The sequence below is a fragment of the Pristis pectinata genome, chromosome 12, assembly GCF_009764475.1.
Source record: "Pristis pectinata isolate sPriPec2 chromosome 12, sPriPec2.1.pri, whole genome shotgun sequence".
Taxonomy (NCBI): domain Eukaryota; kingdom Metazoa; phylum Chordata; class Chondrichthyes; order Rhinopristiformes; family Pristidae; genus Pristis; species Pristis pectinata.
The window spans coordinates 50,512,045-50,530,789 of record NC_067416.1 but is presented as its reverse complement, the minus strand read 5'-3'; positions in this window follow the sequence as shown (position 1 = coordinate 50,530,789).

Below are 18,745 nucleotides of genomic sequence, written 5' to 3'. Positions count from 1 at the left end.
ATCTAGGGAAGTTGGGGGAAATAAAATGAATTAGCCGTGGACCAATGGGTGCTAGGTGTTTGGAGTGTATATAGGGGGCCAAAAGACCTGATTTTGAGCTGGATGATGCTTCATTCTCTCCACTTACTCTCGTAAATACAACACTCATCGTCCATCTGTTTCCCCTCCTTGCCTTCCTTAGTTTGAGTTTGGATTTTCCTTCCTTTCCCTAGATTCCCAACCCAATCCTCTCACCGCTCACCACATCTTCGATTCTACTTTCCCTCTCCTCTTCTGTACAAGACCACGTCCCCCTTTTGTTTCCCTCACTCCCTGCTCCGTCCTGCTCCCCCTCCCGTCCGGCTCTCTGCCTTTCCGAGGTGCCCCGTGTCCCAGGACGTCCTCCTGCTAGCGCGGGTGCCCCACTCCGGCTTCCCCCGCCGACGTTCAGCTGTGACACCTGCTCCCTGAAGACCCTTGGCAGAGGCGGCCTCCTGCAGGGAGCAAGCGAGCGGGGACAGTTGTTGTGAAGTCCAGTGAGTGTGGGGTTGGTTGTCCTATCCAGGTTATGCGAGTTGTTCTTGTGATGACTGGTCATTGTCAGTTGTCACTGTAATGCAGTGTTAATGTTAGTTTCTCGTTGTACTGCCTCATTTATGTGAATGTTGTTGCAGAGCCTGTCACGTTGTGTTGCTCCATCAATGCCAGTTGTCATTGTGGTGCCCAATAAACATCAGTCATAAGAATTTCTGTAAGTTTCTGTTGTATGCTGTCAGTTCTAGTTGTTGTAATACTCCAACAGCGGGCACCGTTGGTGGAATGCCCTTTCAAATGTCAGTTACTGTTCAAGTGCCTTACCGATTGCAGATGTCGGCAAAGATATCCCCACCCCCCCACCCCCCCCCCCCCCGACGCGAAAAATGTTGGCGTCCTGCCGGGTGGGGGTTGTTGCTTTGGCGACGTACAAAGGCGAGTCGTTGCGCTCTTTTCTGTGAGTGTTGTGGTGGTTCCCGGGCCCGAGTTGTTGTTGTAGTGCCCCCGCAGCGCCAGTTGTCACTGCGGTGTCCTGTCACGGTGACTGTTGTGCTCATTGCTTTATAAATACGGGTCGTTCTTGTGATGCCCAGAAGATGCTACTGCTGGGGTAAAACCGGCCAATGCAAGATTTTATTATATCATTATATCAGTTAAATGCATCCCTGTTGGAGCCTATTGTTGCTGTAATGTACTGTCAATGCTGGCTGTAGATGGAAAACCCTGTCAGGACCTGTTTTGCTGCAATGCTCCATCAGTGCCAGTTGTAACGCCCAATCTAATGTCCATCACAAACCCCTGTGCTGATCCCTCTCTGGTTTCTGACCCTGTTCCATTGAGCAGATGCCTGATGTGCCCTCACTCTGCCCTCAGACGTCACAACGATCAGAACAGGTTTCCCCCTAAGGTTCCTGTGTTTTGCTGCAATGCTCCACCAGTGCCAGTTATAACGCCCGATCTAATGTTCATCACATACCCCTGTGCTGATCCCTCTCTGAGTTCTGACCCTGTTCCACTGAGCAGATACCTGATGGGCTCTCACTCTGCCCTCAGACATCACACTGATCAGAGCAGGTTACCCCCTAAGGCTCCTGTGATACAGTAACCCACTGGCGTGTGTTCCCCAGCCCTTTATGGGTCATTTAGTTCCATCTTTCAATGTTGTAAAGAGCTGGGAGTGGGAACATAGGAAGTAGAAGCAGAAGTAGGCTGTTTTACCCCCTCAGACCTGCTCTTTCATTCCATAAGGTCATGACTAACCTGTTACCTCAGCATCACCTTCACGAACCTCATCTCTCGATTCCCTTAATATCCAAAAGTGGGTTGGTCTCTTGTCTTGAATGTCCTCAGCGACTGAACCACCAGAACTCTCGAGTAAAGAATTCCAAAGGCTCACTGGGGAAGAACTTAAGTTCTCAATCCTGAATGGCTGACCCCTTGTTTTGATTCAGTGACCAGAGGTTGGGGGAAAAGTTATTCATCCTTGCATCTACCAGTGTGGGTCAGACGGTATGGTAATCTCCCTTCCCTGACATGCCCTTTTCACGTTCATACCATCGGGGAGGAGGTACAGGAGCCTGAAGACCCACACTCAACGTTTTAGCAACAGCTTCTTCCCCTCCGCCATCAGACTTCGAAATGGTCCATGAAGCCCATGAACACCACCTTGTTATTCCTTTTTCTTTTGCACTATTTACTTATTTCCGTAATTTATAGTAATTGTATGTCTTTGCTCTGTACCACTGCCACTAAGCAACAAACTTCACACCATACAAGTCAGTGATAATGAATCTGATTCTGATTCCCTGAAGGACATCAAATAACCAGTTGGGTTTTATGATGACCCACCAGTTTCAGCATCACCTTACGATGAAGCCGGACACACAATTCTCCAAATTTCACAACCTGTCCTTCGATTTTGTGTTACCTTTCCCTCCCTCTCCCTTTTCCTGTCTTAAATTAATCTTGCAGGGTATCAGCAACAGAGGGAGGTTTAAACCAAATGACAAGTCAAGATCAACCAGTCACTCAGTCCACCGGGACCTGAACATCAGCCTTTGAACATGGAATCAAAATGTTCCATTCACAGCAAGGATGAACGGTTCTTGTGTTCTGAGTGTGGACTCCACACCGGGTGGAAGCCATAGAAATGTGGGGAATGTGGGAAGGGATTCAATTACCCGTCAGAGGTGGATATTCATTGCCGCGGTCACGCTGGGGAGAAGCTGTGGACATGTGGGGACAGAGGGAGGGGATTCGATTGTCCTGTTGGAGGTGGAAATTCATCGGCATAGTCATGCTGGGAAGCAGCCCGTCAATTGCTGTGTGTGTGGGAAAGGATTCTCACACTCACACAGCCTTCATACGCACCAGCGAATTCACGCCGGGGAGAGGCCATTCACCTGCCCTATTTGTGGGGTTCTCTCACTCGTCCAACCTGCTGTGCATCACTTGCTGTGTGTGTGGGCAAGGATTCTCACACTCACACAGCCTTCATACGCACCAGCAAATTCACACTGGAGAGAGGCCGCTCACCTGCTCCCAGTGTGGGAAAGATTTTACCCAGTCGTCCAACCTGATGACACACCAGCGAGTTCACACTGGCGAGAGGCCATTTGCTTGCACTGAGTGTGGGAAGGGATCCACTCAGCCTGACAGTCTGGTAACTACGCCAGTGAGTTCATACTGGGGAGAGGCCATTTGCCTGCTTGGAAAGTAGTGAGAGATTCAGTCGCCCAGCTTGGTGAAACACCTGCGAGTTCATTCTGGAGAGAAGCCACACATCTGCTCTGAGTGTGGGAAGGCATTCACTTGGTCGGCCAGTCTGTGGAAGCACCAGTGAATTCACAAGTGACTGCAGAAGCTAGATTCCGTTGTTGATCCAGACAATCATATCTGGGGTTGGACTACGTTCACTGTCCCAGCTGGGGTTCATTCTGCTGATGTTAACAGCTCCTGTAGCTGGGTTGGAGTGTAATGTACTTGATCCCATCTATAAATTCGCCGATGACACCACTGTTGTTGGCAGAATCTCAGATGGTGACGAGGAGGCGTACAGGAGTGAGGTAGACCGGCTGGTCGAGTGGTGTCGCAACAACAACCTCGCACTCAACGTCAGTGAGACCGAGGAATTGAGTGTGGACTTCAGGAAGGGGAAGTCGGGAGAACACACACCAGTCGTCATTGAGGGGTCAGCGGTGGGAAGGGGGAACAGCTTCAAGTTCCCGGGCGTCAACATCTCAGAGGATCTATCCTGCGCCCAACACATTGATGCAATCATGCAGAAAGCACGCCAGTGGCTCTACTTCATCAGGAGTTTGTGGAGATTTGGGATGTCACCAAAGGCTCCTGCAAATTTCTGCAGATGTTCGGTGGAGAGCATTCTGACCGGTTGCATCACTGCCTGGTATGGAGGGTCCAATGCGCAGGATCGAAAGAGGCTGCAGAGGGCTGTAGACTCAGCCAGCTCCATCACGGGCACAACCCTCCCCACCATTGAGGACATCTTCAAGAGGCAGTGTCTCAAGAAAGCAGCATCCATCATTAAGGACCCTCACCACCCGGGACATGCTCTCTTTTCATTACTACCATCGGGGAGGAGGTACAGGAACCTGAAGACCCACACCCGGCAATTCAAGAACAGCTTCTTCCCCTCCACCATCAGATTTCTGAACAGCCCATGAACACTATCTCGTTATTCCTCTATTGCACTATTTATTTATTTATTTTTTGGGTAACAGTAATTTTTTTGGTTTGCACTGTATTACTGCCTCAAAACAACAAATTTCAGGACATATGTCAGTGATAATAAACCTGATTCTGACAAATACCTAATAAATGGTCTTGATTGCTAATTCCCAGTGTGTTGTCTATTTAATGATGGGGGTTGTACTCTTAAGTATCTGAAGTTTTTGTGATATCGAAGATAACTGATAGAATGGGGAGGGAGAAACTATCTTGCTGGTGGGGGAGTTCAGGACCAGGCAGCCGTGCCTTTCAAGAGCAGAGTGGTGAAACATTCCTGCAAGGGAGAAGTCTAGAACTCATTTCCACGAGTAGGACTTGATGTTAGGTGAAGTGTAAATTTGAAATGTAAAATATAGGAAATGAAAGTCAAAAAACTCCGGAAGTTGGAAATCTGAAAAAAAAATCAGAGAATTTTTGAAACACCCAGCGGGTCGGGCAGCAACTGTTGGGAGAGAAACTGGGTTAGTAATTTGGGCTGTAGTCACTTCATCAGAACTGGGAGACAGAGGTAAACCAGTTAACTTTGAGATGCAGAGAAACTGTGGGAGAGGTGGTTAGGACAAAGGGAAGATACGAGTAACACGGTAGCGTAGCGGTTAGCGCGACGCTATTACAGCGCCAGCGATTGGGGTTTGATTCCCGTCGCTGTCTGTGAGGAGTTTGTACGTTCTCCCCGTGTCTGCGTGGGTTTCCTCCGGGTGCTCCGGTTTCCTCCCACATTCCAAAGACATACGGGTAGGTTAACATGGGTTTAAAATGGGCAGCGTGGACCCGTTGAGCCGGAAGGGGCTGTTACCCTGCTGTAAATAAAATTTTAAAAAAAATGAAGAAATTACAAGTGAGAAACATAAGAGTTTTTTTAAACGTTGAGAAATTGGGTCATGTTGATATTCTAGGGAATCTGGATGCCTTTCTACACGTCACTGAACCCCACACGCAAGTGTAGAATGAGACAAGCAAGGCAAATGGTATGCTGGCCTTTATTAGGCAAGGTTTGAGTGCAGGAGGAAAGGTGTCTTCCTGCAATTTTACAGAGCTTTGAAAGCAGCTCGCCTGGAATTCTGTGCACCGGTTTGATCTCCTTACCTAAAAAAGGATGTATTTGCCATCAGGGGAATGCAATCTAGTTTCACAAGATTGGTTCCAGGGCTGGGGGTTTGCTGCATGGAGAGAGATTCAGTGGACGAGGCATGTGTTCTCTAAATTTTAGGGAAGTGAGAGGAGATTCAGTTGAAAGTTATAAAATTCTGACACAGATCTCTCTACAGGCTGGTTAGAGGGAGGATGTTTCCCCTGGCACAAGGAGTGTGGCATCTGAGGTCACAGCCTCAGCATCCGGTTATTTAGTAATGAAATGAAGAGAAATTCCCTCACAAGAGGGCGGTGAGCTTCTGGAGCTCCATCTGTGGAAGCCAAGTCTTTGTGTTTCACCAAACGGCTTTCTAATATTCCTGCTTCTTATATTGTTGTGAGGCAGAGGGGAGCTGGGTGACATTACAGAGGTGGGAGTCAGCATTCCAAGTTTTGAAGTGGACATTGAGTAAACCGACTGTCCAACAGTGTGAGGGGGATGTGTTGGTATTAGTATTGGTTCATTGTTGTCACTTGTACCGAGGTACAGTGAAAAGCTTGTCTTACAAACCGATCGTACAGGTCAATTCATTACACAGTGCAGTTACATTGAGTTAGTACAGAGTGCATTGAGGTAGTACAGGTAAAAACAATAACAGTAAGGAGTAAAGTGTCACAGCTACAGAGAAAGTGCAGTGCAATAAGGTAGGTCGTGAGGTCATAGTCCATTTCATTGTATAAGGGAACTGTTCAATAGTCTTATCACAGTGAGATAGAAGCTGTCCTTGAGCCTGGTGGTACGTGCCCTCAGGCTCCTGTATCTTCTGCCCGATGGAAGAGGAGAGAAGAGAGAACGTCCCGGGTGGGTGGGGTCTTTGATTATGCTGGCTGCTACACCAAGGCAACGAGAGGTAAAAACAGAGTCCAAGGAGGGGAGGCTGGTGTCCGTGATGCGCTGGGCTGTGTCCACAACTCTCTGCAGTTTCTTGAGGTCCTGGGCAGAGCAGTTGCCATACCAAGCCATGATACATCCAGATAGGATACTTTCTATGGTGCATCGGTAAAAGTTGGTGAGGGTCAAAGGGGACATACTGAATTTCTATAGCCTCCTGAGAAAGTAGAGGCACTGGTGAGCTTTCTTGGCTGTGGCATCTACGTGATTTGACCAGGACAGGCTGTTGATGATGTTCACACCCAGGAACTTGAAGCTCTCAATTCTCTCGACCTCAGCACCATTGATGTAGACAGGTGCATGTACACCATCCCCTCTCCTGAAGTCAATGACCAGCTCTTTTGTTGACATTGAGGGAAAGGTTGTTGTCATGACACCATTCCACTAAGCTCTCTGTCTCCTTCCTGTACTCCGCCTCATCGCTGTTTGAGATACAGCCTGCAAACTTGTAGATGGAGTTAGAGCAGAATCTGGCCACACAGTCATGAGTGTATAAGGAGTAGAGTAGAGGGCTGAGGACGCAGCCTCGTGGGGCACCAGTGTTGAGAATAATCGTGCCGGAGGTATTGCTGCCTATCCTCACTGATTGCGGTCTGTTTGTTAGAGAATCAAGGACCAGTTACAGAGGGAGGTGTTGAGTCCTAGGTCTCGGAGTTTGGTGACAAGCTTGCTTGGGATTATTGTATTGAAGGCAGAGCTGTAGTCAATAAACAAAAGTCTAACGTAGGTGTCTTTACTGTCCAGATGCTCCAGAGCTGAGTGTAGGGCCAGGGAGATGGCATCCGCTGTAGACCTGTTTGGTCGATAGGCGAATTGCAGTGGGTCCAGGTTGTCTGGGAGGCTGGAGTTGATACGTGCCATGACCACCTCTCAAAGCACTTCATGATGGTGGATGTCAGAGCCACTGGTTGGTAGCCATTGAGGCACGTTACCTTGCTTTTCTTCGGTACCGGGATGATAGTGGTCTTCTTAAAACAGGTGGGAACCTGAGATTGAAGCAGGGAGAGGTGGAATATGTTGGGGCCGTGGGATCAACATTGCACCTCCACCGAGAAACCTTGATCAACTGGCCACTCACATTGTGTGTAGGATTTCACAATAAACCAATTTATGAGCCAAGATCACTTCTCACCACTGTATGATCTCGTTCTTTGTTAACTGACCAACCTGTTTTTCCTTCCCCCCCCCCCGTTCTTCCAAAACGTCCAATGCCGGATTGTTTTGCTGTCAACACTGGTAACCTCCCAACCACTTCTCCCATTTATTTCAATTTATGCCGCCAATTGATCTAACTTATTGCGAATGCAGCGTGTATTCGGATGGTGAAACTTTGAATTTGTCTTTTTGCCATTTTTCCCAAATCTGCGTCCATCTATGGACCCATTCTAAGTTTACTTCCTCCTGTGACACTCAGGGTTTAAACATCCCATCTTGCAGCTGAAATGCAGGCTCTAACGAGACTTGAGTGACAATGCTACTTACCCTGAGGTCATCTGTGTGATGGACCTGTCCTATTAATGTTACAGGACCCCAGAGCACAGGTGCAAAAGTAGTCTTCTGCGTGTGTATGATGTGGGGCCAGGCATTAGGGAGCTGGGTGGTGAGTGGAGAGGAGCTCCAGACCGTTTGAGCAGCACTGAGGCTGGTTCAGGCGCAGGACCATCCCCCTGGGTGGGACAGAATCAGTAAGGTCCAAGAATCTCCATCAGCCCCATACTGGGGACAGTTGCAGAATTTTTGTTCTCAGTCTCTCTCCGTGCATCCAGGTTTGGATGTTGGAGTTAACAGCCCCTATAGCTGGGCTGGAGTTTCATGTATGCGATGTAGTTTGATACAGAGAAGTGTTTGGCTATAGCTGGGAATGTCCAAGAGAGACATATTGTAATGGTTCTAAAGATGAGGGATTTCAGGTACAAGCTTAGATGGGAGAAACTGGGGTTGTTCAACTGTCTTTGTTCGAGGAGAGAGGAGATTTGTTGGGGAATCACAACAGGTTTGAACAGGGTAGATGGGGGAAGGTGTTCCCATTCATGGAGGGTGCGAGGACCAGGGACGTAAATTTAAAATTTGGGTAAAGGATACACTGGAGATGCGAGGAAAAACTTCTTTATATGTGGAGTGGTGACGATGTGGAGCTCACTGCCTGTAGTGGCTCACTGCCTTCACCATGGACGTCCAGTCCCTATATACCTCCATTCCCCATCCTGACGGCCTCACAGCCTTCTGCTTCTTTCTCGACCAGAGGCAGAACCAGTCCCCTTCCACTGACACTCTCCTCCACCTGGCTGAACTTGTCGCCACCCTAAACAACTTCACTTTTGATTCCTCTCACTCTCTACAGACCAAGGCCGTAGCTATGGGCACTCGCATGGGCCCCAGCTATGCCCGCCCCTTCGTCGCCTATGTTGAACAGTCTCTATTCAAAACCTACTCTGGCCGCCTTCCTCAACTCTTTCTCCGCTATATCAATGACCGCATTGGTGCCACCTCTTGTACCCGTGTGGAACTCGACAGTTTCATAAACGTTCACCCTGCTCTCCAATTCACTCAGACTATCTCTGACACCCTTCTCTCCTTCCTCGATCTTTCCGTCTCCATCTCAGGAGATTCCTTATGCACCGACATCTGCAAACCCACTGACGCCCACAGCTACCTCGATTACAGCTCCTCCCACCTTGTCTCTTGCAAGGACGCGATCCCTTTTTCTCAATTTCTCTGCCTCCGCCGCATCCGCCCCCATGATGAGGCTTTCCACTCCAGGACATCGGAGATGTCCAACTTCTTTTCTAACCGGGGCTTCCCCCCGACTGTGGTCGGACGAGCTCACACCCGCATTTCTGCCATTTCCCGCCACCTCCGCTCTCACCCCCACCCACCCACCCCCCCCCCAGACCCAACAGGGTTAGGGTCCCCTCGTCCTCATCTTCTCTTCTTCCCTTTCCTAGCTTTTCTTTAACCTTTTTCTCTCCTTACCTTTGACCCATCCCCCGGTGGATCTGCTCTCCTCTCCTCCCCCACACCTGCCTATCACTATCTTTTACCTGCATCTACCTATCACCACCTTGTACCCACCCCGCCTCCCCTCTTTTGTCCACCTATCACTGCTCTGCTTTCCCCTCCTATATATTGGGCTTCCCCTTTTCCGATCTTCAGTCCCGAAGAAGGGTCCTGACCCCGAAACATTGCTTTTCTCCACGGATGCTGCCTGGCCTGCTGAGTCCCTCCGGCATCATCGTGTTTTTCATCACTGTCTGTAGGGATGACGGAAACAGAAACGGTCGGGGCTTTCAGAAATGTGGATGGGAACTTGAAAGAGTATTGTGGAGGAATAAGAAGGCACAGAGGACGGGAGAAACCCAAGTATCTCCTGCGATGCCTCAGACCTGCGGGTTGGATAGGCCAGAACTGGAGAGGTAAACTTCAACTGGATGTTGCCATGATGACAACACAGCAGCACTTAGAACAAGGAGGTCACTTGGCCCTCACACTTCCTGCTCACTCTCACCTCAGGGTCAAAATAAGCAAAAGGAAATGAAAGTAAACAGGAGCTGTACCACTGCGTTGAAAGGGGTCTGTGGTGCAGTTAAATTTTGAAGCATCAAACACAGGTAGTGGCCATTCAGTTCATTTTGCCTGGGGCTGCTCAAACAATCTGTCTGATTAATCCCACTCTCCCCAGTCACGTAACTTTGTCCAGATTTCCTTTGAAAGTCATTATTGAACACAAGGTGGTTCCTTCAACGCCGGGATTAGAAGAGATTCCGTATAAAAAATGTACAGCACGAAGGGAGGCCATTCAGCTGTCATTTTCATGCTGGTCAAGGAAGAGCTAACTGGCTCAATCTTACCTTCCAGCACCAGGTCTGCGGCCCCGCAGGTCACGTGCTTCAAGTACACCCAAGTACCGCTCAAATGTGATGACGATTTCTGCTCACACCAACTTTAAGCAAGTTCCAGATCCCGAGCACCTTCTGGGCAAAAACATTTTCCCTCATTTCTCCTCTCATCCTCTTCTACCAAGTACTCTCAGTCCCCTTGATTTCTGACCCCTCAGCTGAGGGAAATTAGTCTTCCCTGGCGATGCTCCTCATAACTTGTGTGTCACGTTGAAGGCTTCCCTCAGCCACCTCCGTTCCGAAGAAAACATCCCAGGATGATTCAATCGTTCCTCATACCTGCAATTTTCTAGTTCTGACAGCATATTTGTAAATCTCCTCTGCAACCTCCAAAGTGCACTCGCATCTTTCCTGTAATTTGGTGAACAGGAGACTGTGTGCCGTATCCAAGCTGTAGCTTCACCTGTGTTGGATAGAGTTCTAGCATAACGTTATACTTCTGTGCCGCAGCCAATAAAGTGAAGCAGCCCGTTTTCCCCTTTTGCCAACATATTATCGGCCTATTCTGTTCCATGTTAAAGATCTGTGACATACGCTCGAAGGCCTGTCCGTTCTCTGCTCCCCCAAATGCCCTACCTTGCCGGTCTGAAGACCCAGGGGAGTCTGGTGTGTCGAAAATATCCACCTTGAAATTGGATACATTCTTGCTACTTTTTTTTCTCTTCTCTGTCTGCGAATTGTGCACAGAAAATACTGCTTTGGTGCCTATTTATGGCAGGTGACCAGGCATCATGTGCTCTGAGGTAGGTAGCATTCCTTGCATGTGAGGGCGCTGTCAGACCATGTGGCTCCTTTTAATTGTTCAAGAGTAGAATCTGAAGAGGAAGATGATGATATACCGCCCTGGTAATTACTTCACAATGAACTGTTTAGAGAACTCTGTATAAACTGAAGTGAGCCCATTCCCCCAAACCTTGGAATGATGCTTCGACAGAATCAGGAAAAAATAATTTTCTTGCATAGTCTACAAAACTGCTGCAATAGAAATAAACTTGATAATTAAAGGGCATTTTGAGTGTTACTGAACTCTCTGCTTCACATATTTAAGTGCAAACATTTCAATGTAATTCTAACGCTGCATGTTTTAGAAACGCAAGTGGTGCTGAGATGGACTTTTTTGTGTTGCTTTGGGTGTTGATGTACTATAATGTTATACTACAGGTTATTTTTGGAGGGTTCTGAAATTGTGCTATCCAAGATGTTTTCAGAACTAGAACTCAAATGACCAAGAATGGCATGCAAATCTGTGTAAGGTTCTGTTTCCATCACAGTACATTTATGGTCATGGTGTTTGAAGTTTACATTTCATATTGTTCAAGAGCAGTGAGATGTGTTAAGACGTCAGTGCAACTCTGTCCACCAGATCCCCTTGCAACCTCCTCTGTTCTGAGGAGAACAACCCAGCCTCTCCAGCCAATTTACACCGCTAAAGGTGTGTCACTCTTGGAGCATACTGGGAGAGTCCGATGGGTTGGGTAACATTTGTGGGAAGGGGGGGAGGGGGTTGATGTTTTGGATCGATGGTGTTTCATGACTGGGGAGGGGTAAGACTCATTGACCTGGTTTTCTCTCTGCAGACGCTCAGTTCCTTAATATCCAGAAATCTATTGTTCTGTTTTAATTGGAATCAATGACCGAACCTCGATATATCAATGGGATAGAGAATTCTAAAGATTCACCACCCTCTAAGTGAAGAAATTTCTCGTCAGCTCATTCCTGTGAGGCCTACCTCTTATTTATGATCCCTGGTTTTAGACCTCAGCCAGGAAAACATCCTCCTTATAATCCACTCTGTTGAGATCTGTAAGTAAAAAAAGTGTTGGAATGAGATCTCCTCTCATTCTCCGAACCTGAACCTTGGAATACAGGCCGTCTACTTAATCCTTCCCGTTTTGGAAAACCCACGGAACCAGTTTGGTGAATCTTCACTGCACTCCCTCCACGGCGAACGTGTATTTTTGTTTAGCTCCGGAGACTAAAGCTGCCACAATACTCCAGGTGCGATCTCACCAGGCCCTTTGGTATTGCAATGAGACATGTTTTCTTCTCTACTTACATCTTCTCATAATGAAGGTCAACAAGTCATTTGCCTTCCTGCATGTTGGCTTTCAGCAACTCATTTGCAGACTACCTGGGTCCCTTTGGATATAAATATTGCTGTCAGTGTTTTAAATATACTGTATATTTTGCCTCGGAGCCATGGGGCTCACTCCATAGTCAGGGGCTGGGTCACTTCATCCCAGGAGAATGAACAGTTCACACATCCTCATATAACTACTCCCCTCCCCACAGGCTGCCACAGAGACACCTCATGGGTCAGCATACATTGGACTGCCCACCCATGAATTGTGCTGATCATGTTTTAAAGGTCCTAACAGGGAGCAACCCATAATAATTGTTTCCTTAAAGCATGGTCATCTCAATGTTGTGATTTTTTTTGTTGTGACCAGTGATGTTGTGACGGTGCTGATCATTGGGCATCTTTGCTGTGCAATCTCTATATGGTGGAGAGCATTCTGACTGGTTGTATCACCACCTGATACAGAGGCTCCAACGAGCAGGATCAAAAGAGGTTGCAGAGGGTTGTAGACTCAGCCAGCTCCATCATGGGCACAACCCTCCCCGCCATCGAGGACATCTTCAACAGGTGGTGCCTCAAGAAGGCGGCATCCACTATTAAGAACCCTCAAGACCCGGGATGTGCCCTCTTCTCATCACTACCATCGGGGAGGAGGTACAGGAGATTGAAGACCCACACTCAACATTTCAGGAACAGCTTCTTCCCCTCCACCATCAGATTTCTGAACGGTCCATGAACACTACCTCTCTCTTCCTCTTTTGCACAATTTAACACAGTAATTTTTATGTCTTGCACTGTACTGTTGCCGCAAAACAACACATTTCATAACATAGGTCAGTGATAGTAAACCTGATTCTGACAATCAAGCCACCCAGTACTAAATATTGATACTTCTCTCATATTCATAAGTGGCATGGCATGGCATGACGCCACTTGGCCCATTGAATCCATGTTGCTCTCACGGCAATCCCATCAGTTCCATTTCCCCCAACTACTTCCTGGAAACCCACTTTCTCAGACATGCCCATCAACTTCTTTCTGGTTCTACACCAGGGCCAATTTACCGAGCAGCATGCCTTTAAGATGTGGGAGGAGACTTCAGAAGCCACGCAAGTCACAGGGCGAATGAGCAGCCTCCACACAGGCAGCCCTGGAGTCCCTGCATCTGTGACACAGCAACACTGACTCAGAGGTGTGAGTTTAAGCGTTGGGTTAGGTGCGACAAGACAAGTGGGAGGATACAGAGTGGTGTGGGGGAGCAGATGTGCCTTGGATCCTATGTCTACGTATCCTTAAAGGTAGTAAAACTGCCAATAAGCAGTTAAGGAAGCCCCATAAGACATTTTCCTGTCTTAGACAAGGCACAAAATAACAAGGGCAGGGAGGTTATATGCTGGAACCAGTACAATGCATGTTAGACCACAGCTCAATCCTGTGTGCAGTTCTGGTCAACTTGTAAGGAAGATGTGATCACACTGGCAAGAGCACAGAGGAAATTGAGAAGATTATTGCTGCAACTGGAGAATTGTAACTCTGAAGGATGATTGGCAGACTGGGGTTGTTTTCTAAGGAACACGGAGGCTGAGAAGAGACAAATGATTGCATACTATTTTAAGGGGCCTACCAAAATAAAAGGAAGGAGTAATTTCCCTCAACAGAAGGGTCACAAACTGGTTGGGGGGAGCATAGATTTAAAGTTATTGATAGGAGAAATAGGCAGGAGATGAAGTAAGGGTTTTCACCAAGAGTCTGGAATTTACCGCCTGAAGAAACCATCAAAACATGAACTGAAGATCTGTGAACTGCACAGGAACTGATCTAGTACTGAAGGCTGGTAAGCTCTTTTGCAACAAGCACAGAGATGATGGCTGAATGGCCTTGCTGGCTTAAGTTTTCTGACTTTATGACGCTATAACTAAGGTGTTCGCGCAGGATATCAGAGTGAAAGGGCTTCGAGCAGTGGAAGTCATCCTGTGACGGAGCAAGAGCAGGGGATTTGAAAAGAAGCGAATCTCCTTGTTTGCTTGTGAGCTTCACTTGCAGGAATTTAAGAAGTAAGTCAGCGAACTGTTAATAGGTGCTTGGCTAATCAGCTAATTATCAGCAGCTAATAAAAAGAAGTAAGGGTCCTGTGAAGTGGCCATTTTGAGAGAAGCTGCTGTCTAATCGAAGTGCCACTGGTGGCCACAGTGTGGGCTTTGGTGACTAGCATGCTTCAGTAAGGAGGATGAGCAACACTCAGGTAAGGTGAGGGTTATTTTCTTTTCCCTTTGAAGCTTTTTAGTCATGGCAGGTGAGCTCAGACCTGTGTCATGCTCCTCCTATGCAATGTGGGAACTCAGGGAGGTGACCGGTGTCCTGGATGACGATGTATGTAGGCAGTGTGTCCAGCTGCAGTTCCTGACAGACCAGATGACAGCGCTGGAGCTGCACATGGATCCACTTTGGGGCATTTGCGATACTGAGAATATTGTGGATAGCATGTTTAGTGAATTGGTCACACCACAATTTAAGAGCCTAGGGAATGGGTGACCAGCAGTTTCTATTTCTGGGAGGTGTTTTATGTTTAACCAAACCATTTGGTTAATCATTGTCATTTATTAATATATGAATGTAATTTCTCCTGTTTGTAAGGGATCAGCATTAACCTGAGCTAATAGTCTCCTTCATACATATTTATAGAAGCTCTTGCAATCTGTCTTTGTTTCTTGCTGGGCAACTCTGATATTCTGCTTCCCCTTTCTCCCAATGACTTGCCCCTCTTTTACTAAATGCCAGGATGTGTGGAGACCCACAACTGTACAGTGCTTGTACTGTGGTCCAGCCAGGTGAGTGCACACCAGAACTGAGCACAGTGCTTGTACTGTGGTCTAACCAAGTGAGTGCACACCAGAACTGTGCACAGTGCTTGTACTGTGGTCCAGCCAGGTGAGTGCACACCAGAACTGAGCACAGTGCTTGTACTGTGGTCCAGCCAGTTGAGTGCACACCAGAACTGTGCACAGTGCTTGTACTGTGGTCCAGCCAGTTGAGTGCACACCAGAACTGTGCACAGTGCTTGTACTGTGGTCCAGCCAGTTGAGTGCACACCAGAACTGTGCACAGTGCTTGTACTGTGGTCCAGCCAGGTGAGTGCACACCAGAACTGTGCACAGTGCTTGTACTGTGGTCTAACCAAGTGAGTGGACACTAGAACTGTGCACAGTGCTTGTACTGTGGTCTAACCAAGTGAGTGCACACCAGAACTGTGCACAGTGCTTATACTGTGGTCTAACCAGGTGAGTGGACACCAGAACTGTGCACAGTGCTTGTACTGTGGTCTAACCAGGGTGTATGGAGATCAGAACTGTGCACTGTGCTTGTACTGTGGTCTACCCAGGTGAGTGGACACCAGAAATGTGCACAGGTTTCCCACTGTGGTCTAACCAAGGTTAGGAAAAAGCTTGTTCCTCATTTTTCTGTTCTGTTCCTTTGGAAGTAGAACGATGTCAAATGAATGACTAATATCAAAACCTTTTCTTTATATTCCAGACATGATCTACGACTTGCCTTGGCCGCGTAACTGCAAGTGTTTTCTGGCCTGACTGGGGGGGCGGTGGGGGGGGGGGGGATGGTTTCCATGTGTCCACTGCTTGCTGATGCATCAGTGTTCTCCTTGTTGCTCCTGTGTCTCTGTATAGCACTAGTCTCCGCTGAATGGCCTCCTCCTGCTCCTGTGGCCTTGTGGAGCAGAGGTTTGATAGTTGGTCACTGGCTCCCTCTCTGGCCCTCCCACCTTCACGGCAATAATTGTCCGGGTTGGGGTTGTGGTTTGGAGTGCTGTTGGTGAATAGCAAAATGTGGTACGTGGGGGGGAAACTGGGTAAATAGACAAGGGAGAGAGGATGCAGTGGTGAGGGGAGAAGGTGAGGGGCAGGAGGAGTGGTATGGAGCAGGAACACAGGCAGCAGAAGGGCTGAACAGCTCGTTTCTGAATTGCAAACTCTGACTTTGTATTGCAGACTTCAACTGTATGAGAAAGTGCCTTCCTATGTTTGGGCTTTAAGAACATAGGAGCAGGTGTTGGCAATCTGGTCCATTCAGCCTGCTCCGCCATTCAATAAGATCATGGCCGGTCTGTCCATGGACTCAGATCCACCTACCTGCCTTTTCCCCATAACCCTTAATTCCCCTACTGTGCAAGAATGTATCTAACTGTGTCTTAAATATATATTTAATGAGGGAGCCTCCACTGCTTCCCTGGACAGAGAATGCCACAGACTCACTACTCTCTGAGGAAAGCAGTTTCTCCTCATTTCTGTCCTAAATCTTTTCCCCCGAATCTTGAGGCTACGTCCCCTAGTTCTAGTCTCACTTACCAGTGGAGACAACCTTCCTGCCTCTATCTTATCTATCCCTTTCATAAAATTTTCTATAAGATCCCCTCGTTCTTCTGAATTCCAGCAAGTATAGGTCCCAGGTGACTCAATCTCTCCTCATAGGCTGATCCCCTCATCTCTGTAGTCAACCTGGTGAACTTCCTCTGCACCACCTCCAAAACCAGTACTTCTTCTCAAGAAAGGAGACCAGAACTGCACGCAGTACTCCAGTGCGGCCTCACCAGTACCCTGTACAGCTGCAGCATAACCTTCCTGCTCTTAAACTCAATCCCTCTAGCAATGAAGGCCAACTTTCCATTTGCCTTCTTGATAGGCAGTTGCACCAACAAACCAGCCTTCTGCGATTCATGCACAAGCACTCCTGAGTCCCTCTGCAACAACAGCATGTTGCAATCTTTCACCATTTAAATAATAATCTGATCTTCTATTTTCCCCTCCAAAGTGGATGACCTCACGTTTACCAACATTGTACTGTCTGCCAGACCCTTGCCCACTCACTTAACCCATCTACATCTCTCTGCAGACTCTCCGCATCCTCTGTGCAATTTGGTTTTCCACTCAATTTAGTGTCGTCAGCAAACTCGGATACGCTTGGTCTATCTGGTGATCCTGATCTGTACAAGAAATCGAGGTGTGACCTTCGGAAAGCTATCAGGGATACCAAGAGGCAATACCGACTCAAAATAGAGTCCCTGACCAGCCGTCAGTTATGGCAGGACTTACATGCCATAACAGGTTACAAGACGAAGCCGGGCTGCATAGCTAACAGCAGCGCATCCCTTCCTGATGAACTTAACACATTCTATGTGTGTTTTAAAGAAAAGGGAAGTGGATTGTTACCATCCACCCTGACAGCCTCCAATGCAGCTGAACCTGTGATCACAGCGGAGGACGTAAGATCAGTCTTCTGGAGAGTGAACACGAGGAAAGCACCTGGCCCAGATGGTGTCCCTGGTCATGTGCTCAGATCTTGTGCTGATCAGCTGGCAGAAGTATTTGCGGACATATTTAACCTCTCCCTGCTTCAATCTCAGGTTCCCACCTATTTTAAGAAGACACTATCATCCCGGTACCGAAGGAGAGCAAGGTAACGTGCCTCAGTGACTACTGACCAGTGGCTCTGACATCCACCATGAAGTGCTTTGAGAGGTTGGTCATGGCACGTGTCAACTCCAGCCTCCCAGACAACCTGGACCCACTGCAATTCGCCTATCGAGCAAACGGGTCTACAGCGGATGCCATCTCCCTGGCCCTACACTCAGCTCTGGAGCATCTGGACAGTAAAGACACCTACGTTAGACTTCTGTTTATTGACTACAGCTCTGCCTTCAATACAATAATCCCAAGCAAGCTTGTCACCAAACTGAGACCTAGGACTCAACAGCTCCCTCTGTAACTGGATCCTTGACTTTCTAACCAACAGACTTCAATCAGTGAGGATAGGCAGCAATACCTCCAGCATGATTATTCTCAACACTGGTGCCCCACAAGGCTGTGTTCTCAGCCCTCTACTCTACTCCCTGTACACTCATGACTGTGTGGCCAGATTCTGCTCTAACTCCATCTACAAGTTTGCAGATGATACCACCGTTGTAGGCCGTATCTCAAACAGCGATGAGGCGGAGTACAGGAAGGAGAGAGCTTAGTGGAATGGTGTCATGACAACTCTTTCCCTCAATGTCAACAAAACAAGCTGGCCTTTCCCTTCAGGAAAGGGGGTGGTGTACATGCACCTGTCTACATCAATGGTGCTGAGGTCGAGAGGGTTGAGAGCTTCAAGTTCCTGGGAGTGAACATCACCAACAGCCTGTCCTGGTCAAATCATGTAGATGCCACAGCCAAGAAAGCTCACCAGCACCTCTACTTCCTCAGGAGGCTAAAGAAATTCAGTTTTTCCCCTCTGATTCTCACCAACTTTTACTGATGCACCATAGAAAGTATCCTATCTGGATGTATCACGGCTTGGCATGGCAACTGCTCTGCCCCGGACCGCAAGAAACTGCAGAGAGTTGTGGGCCCAGCCCAGTGCATCACAGACACCAGCCTCCCCCCCTTGGACTTGGTGAAGCAGCCAGCATAATCAAAGACCCCACCCACCCGGGTCATT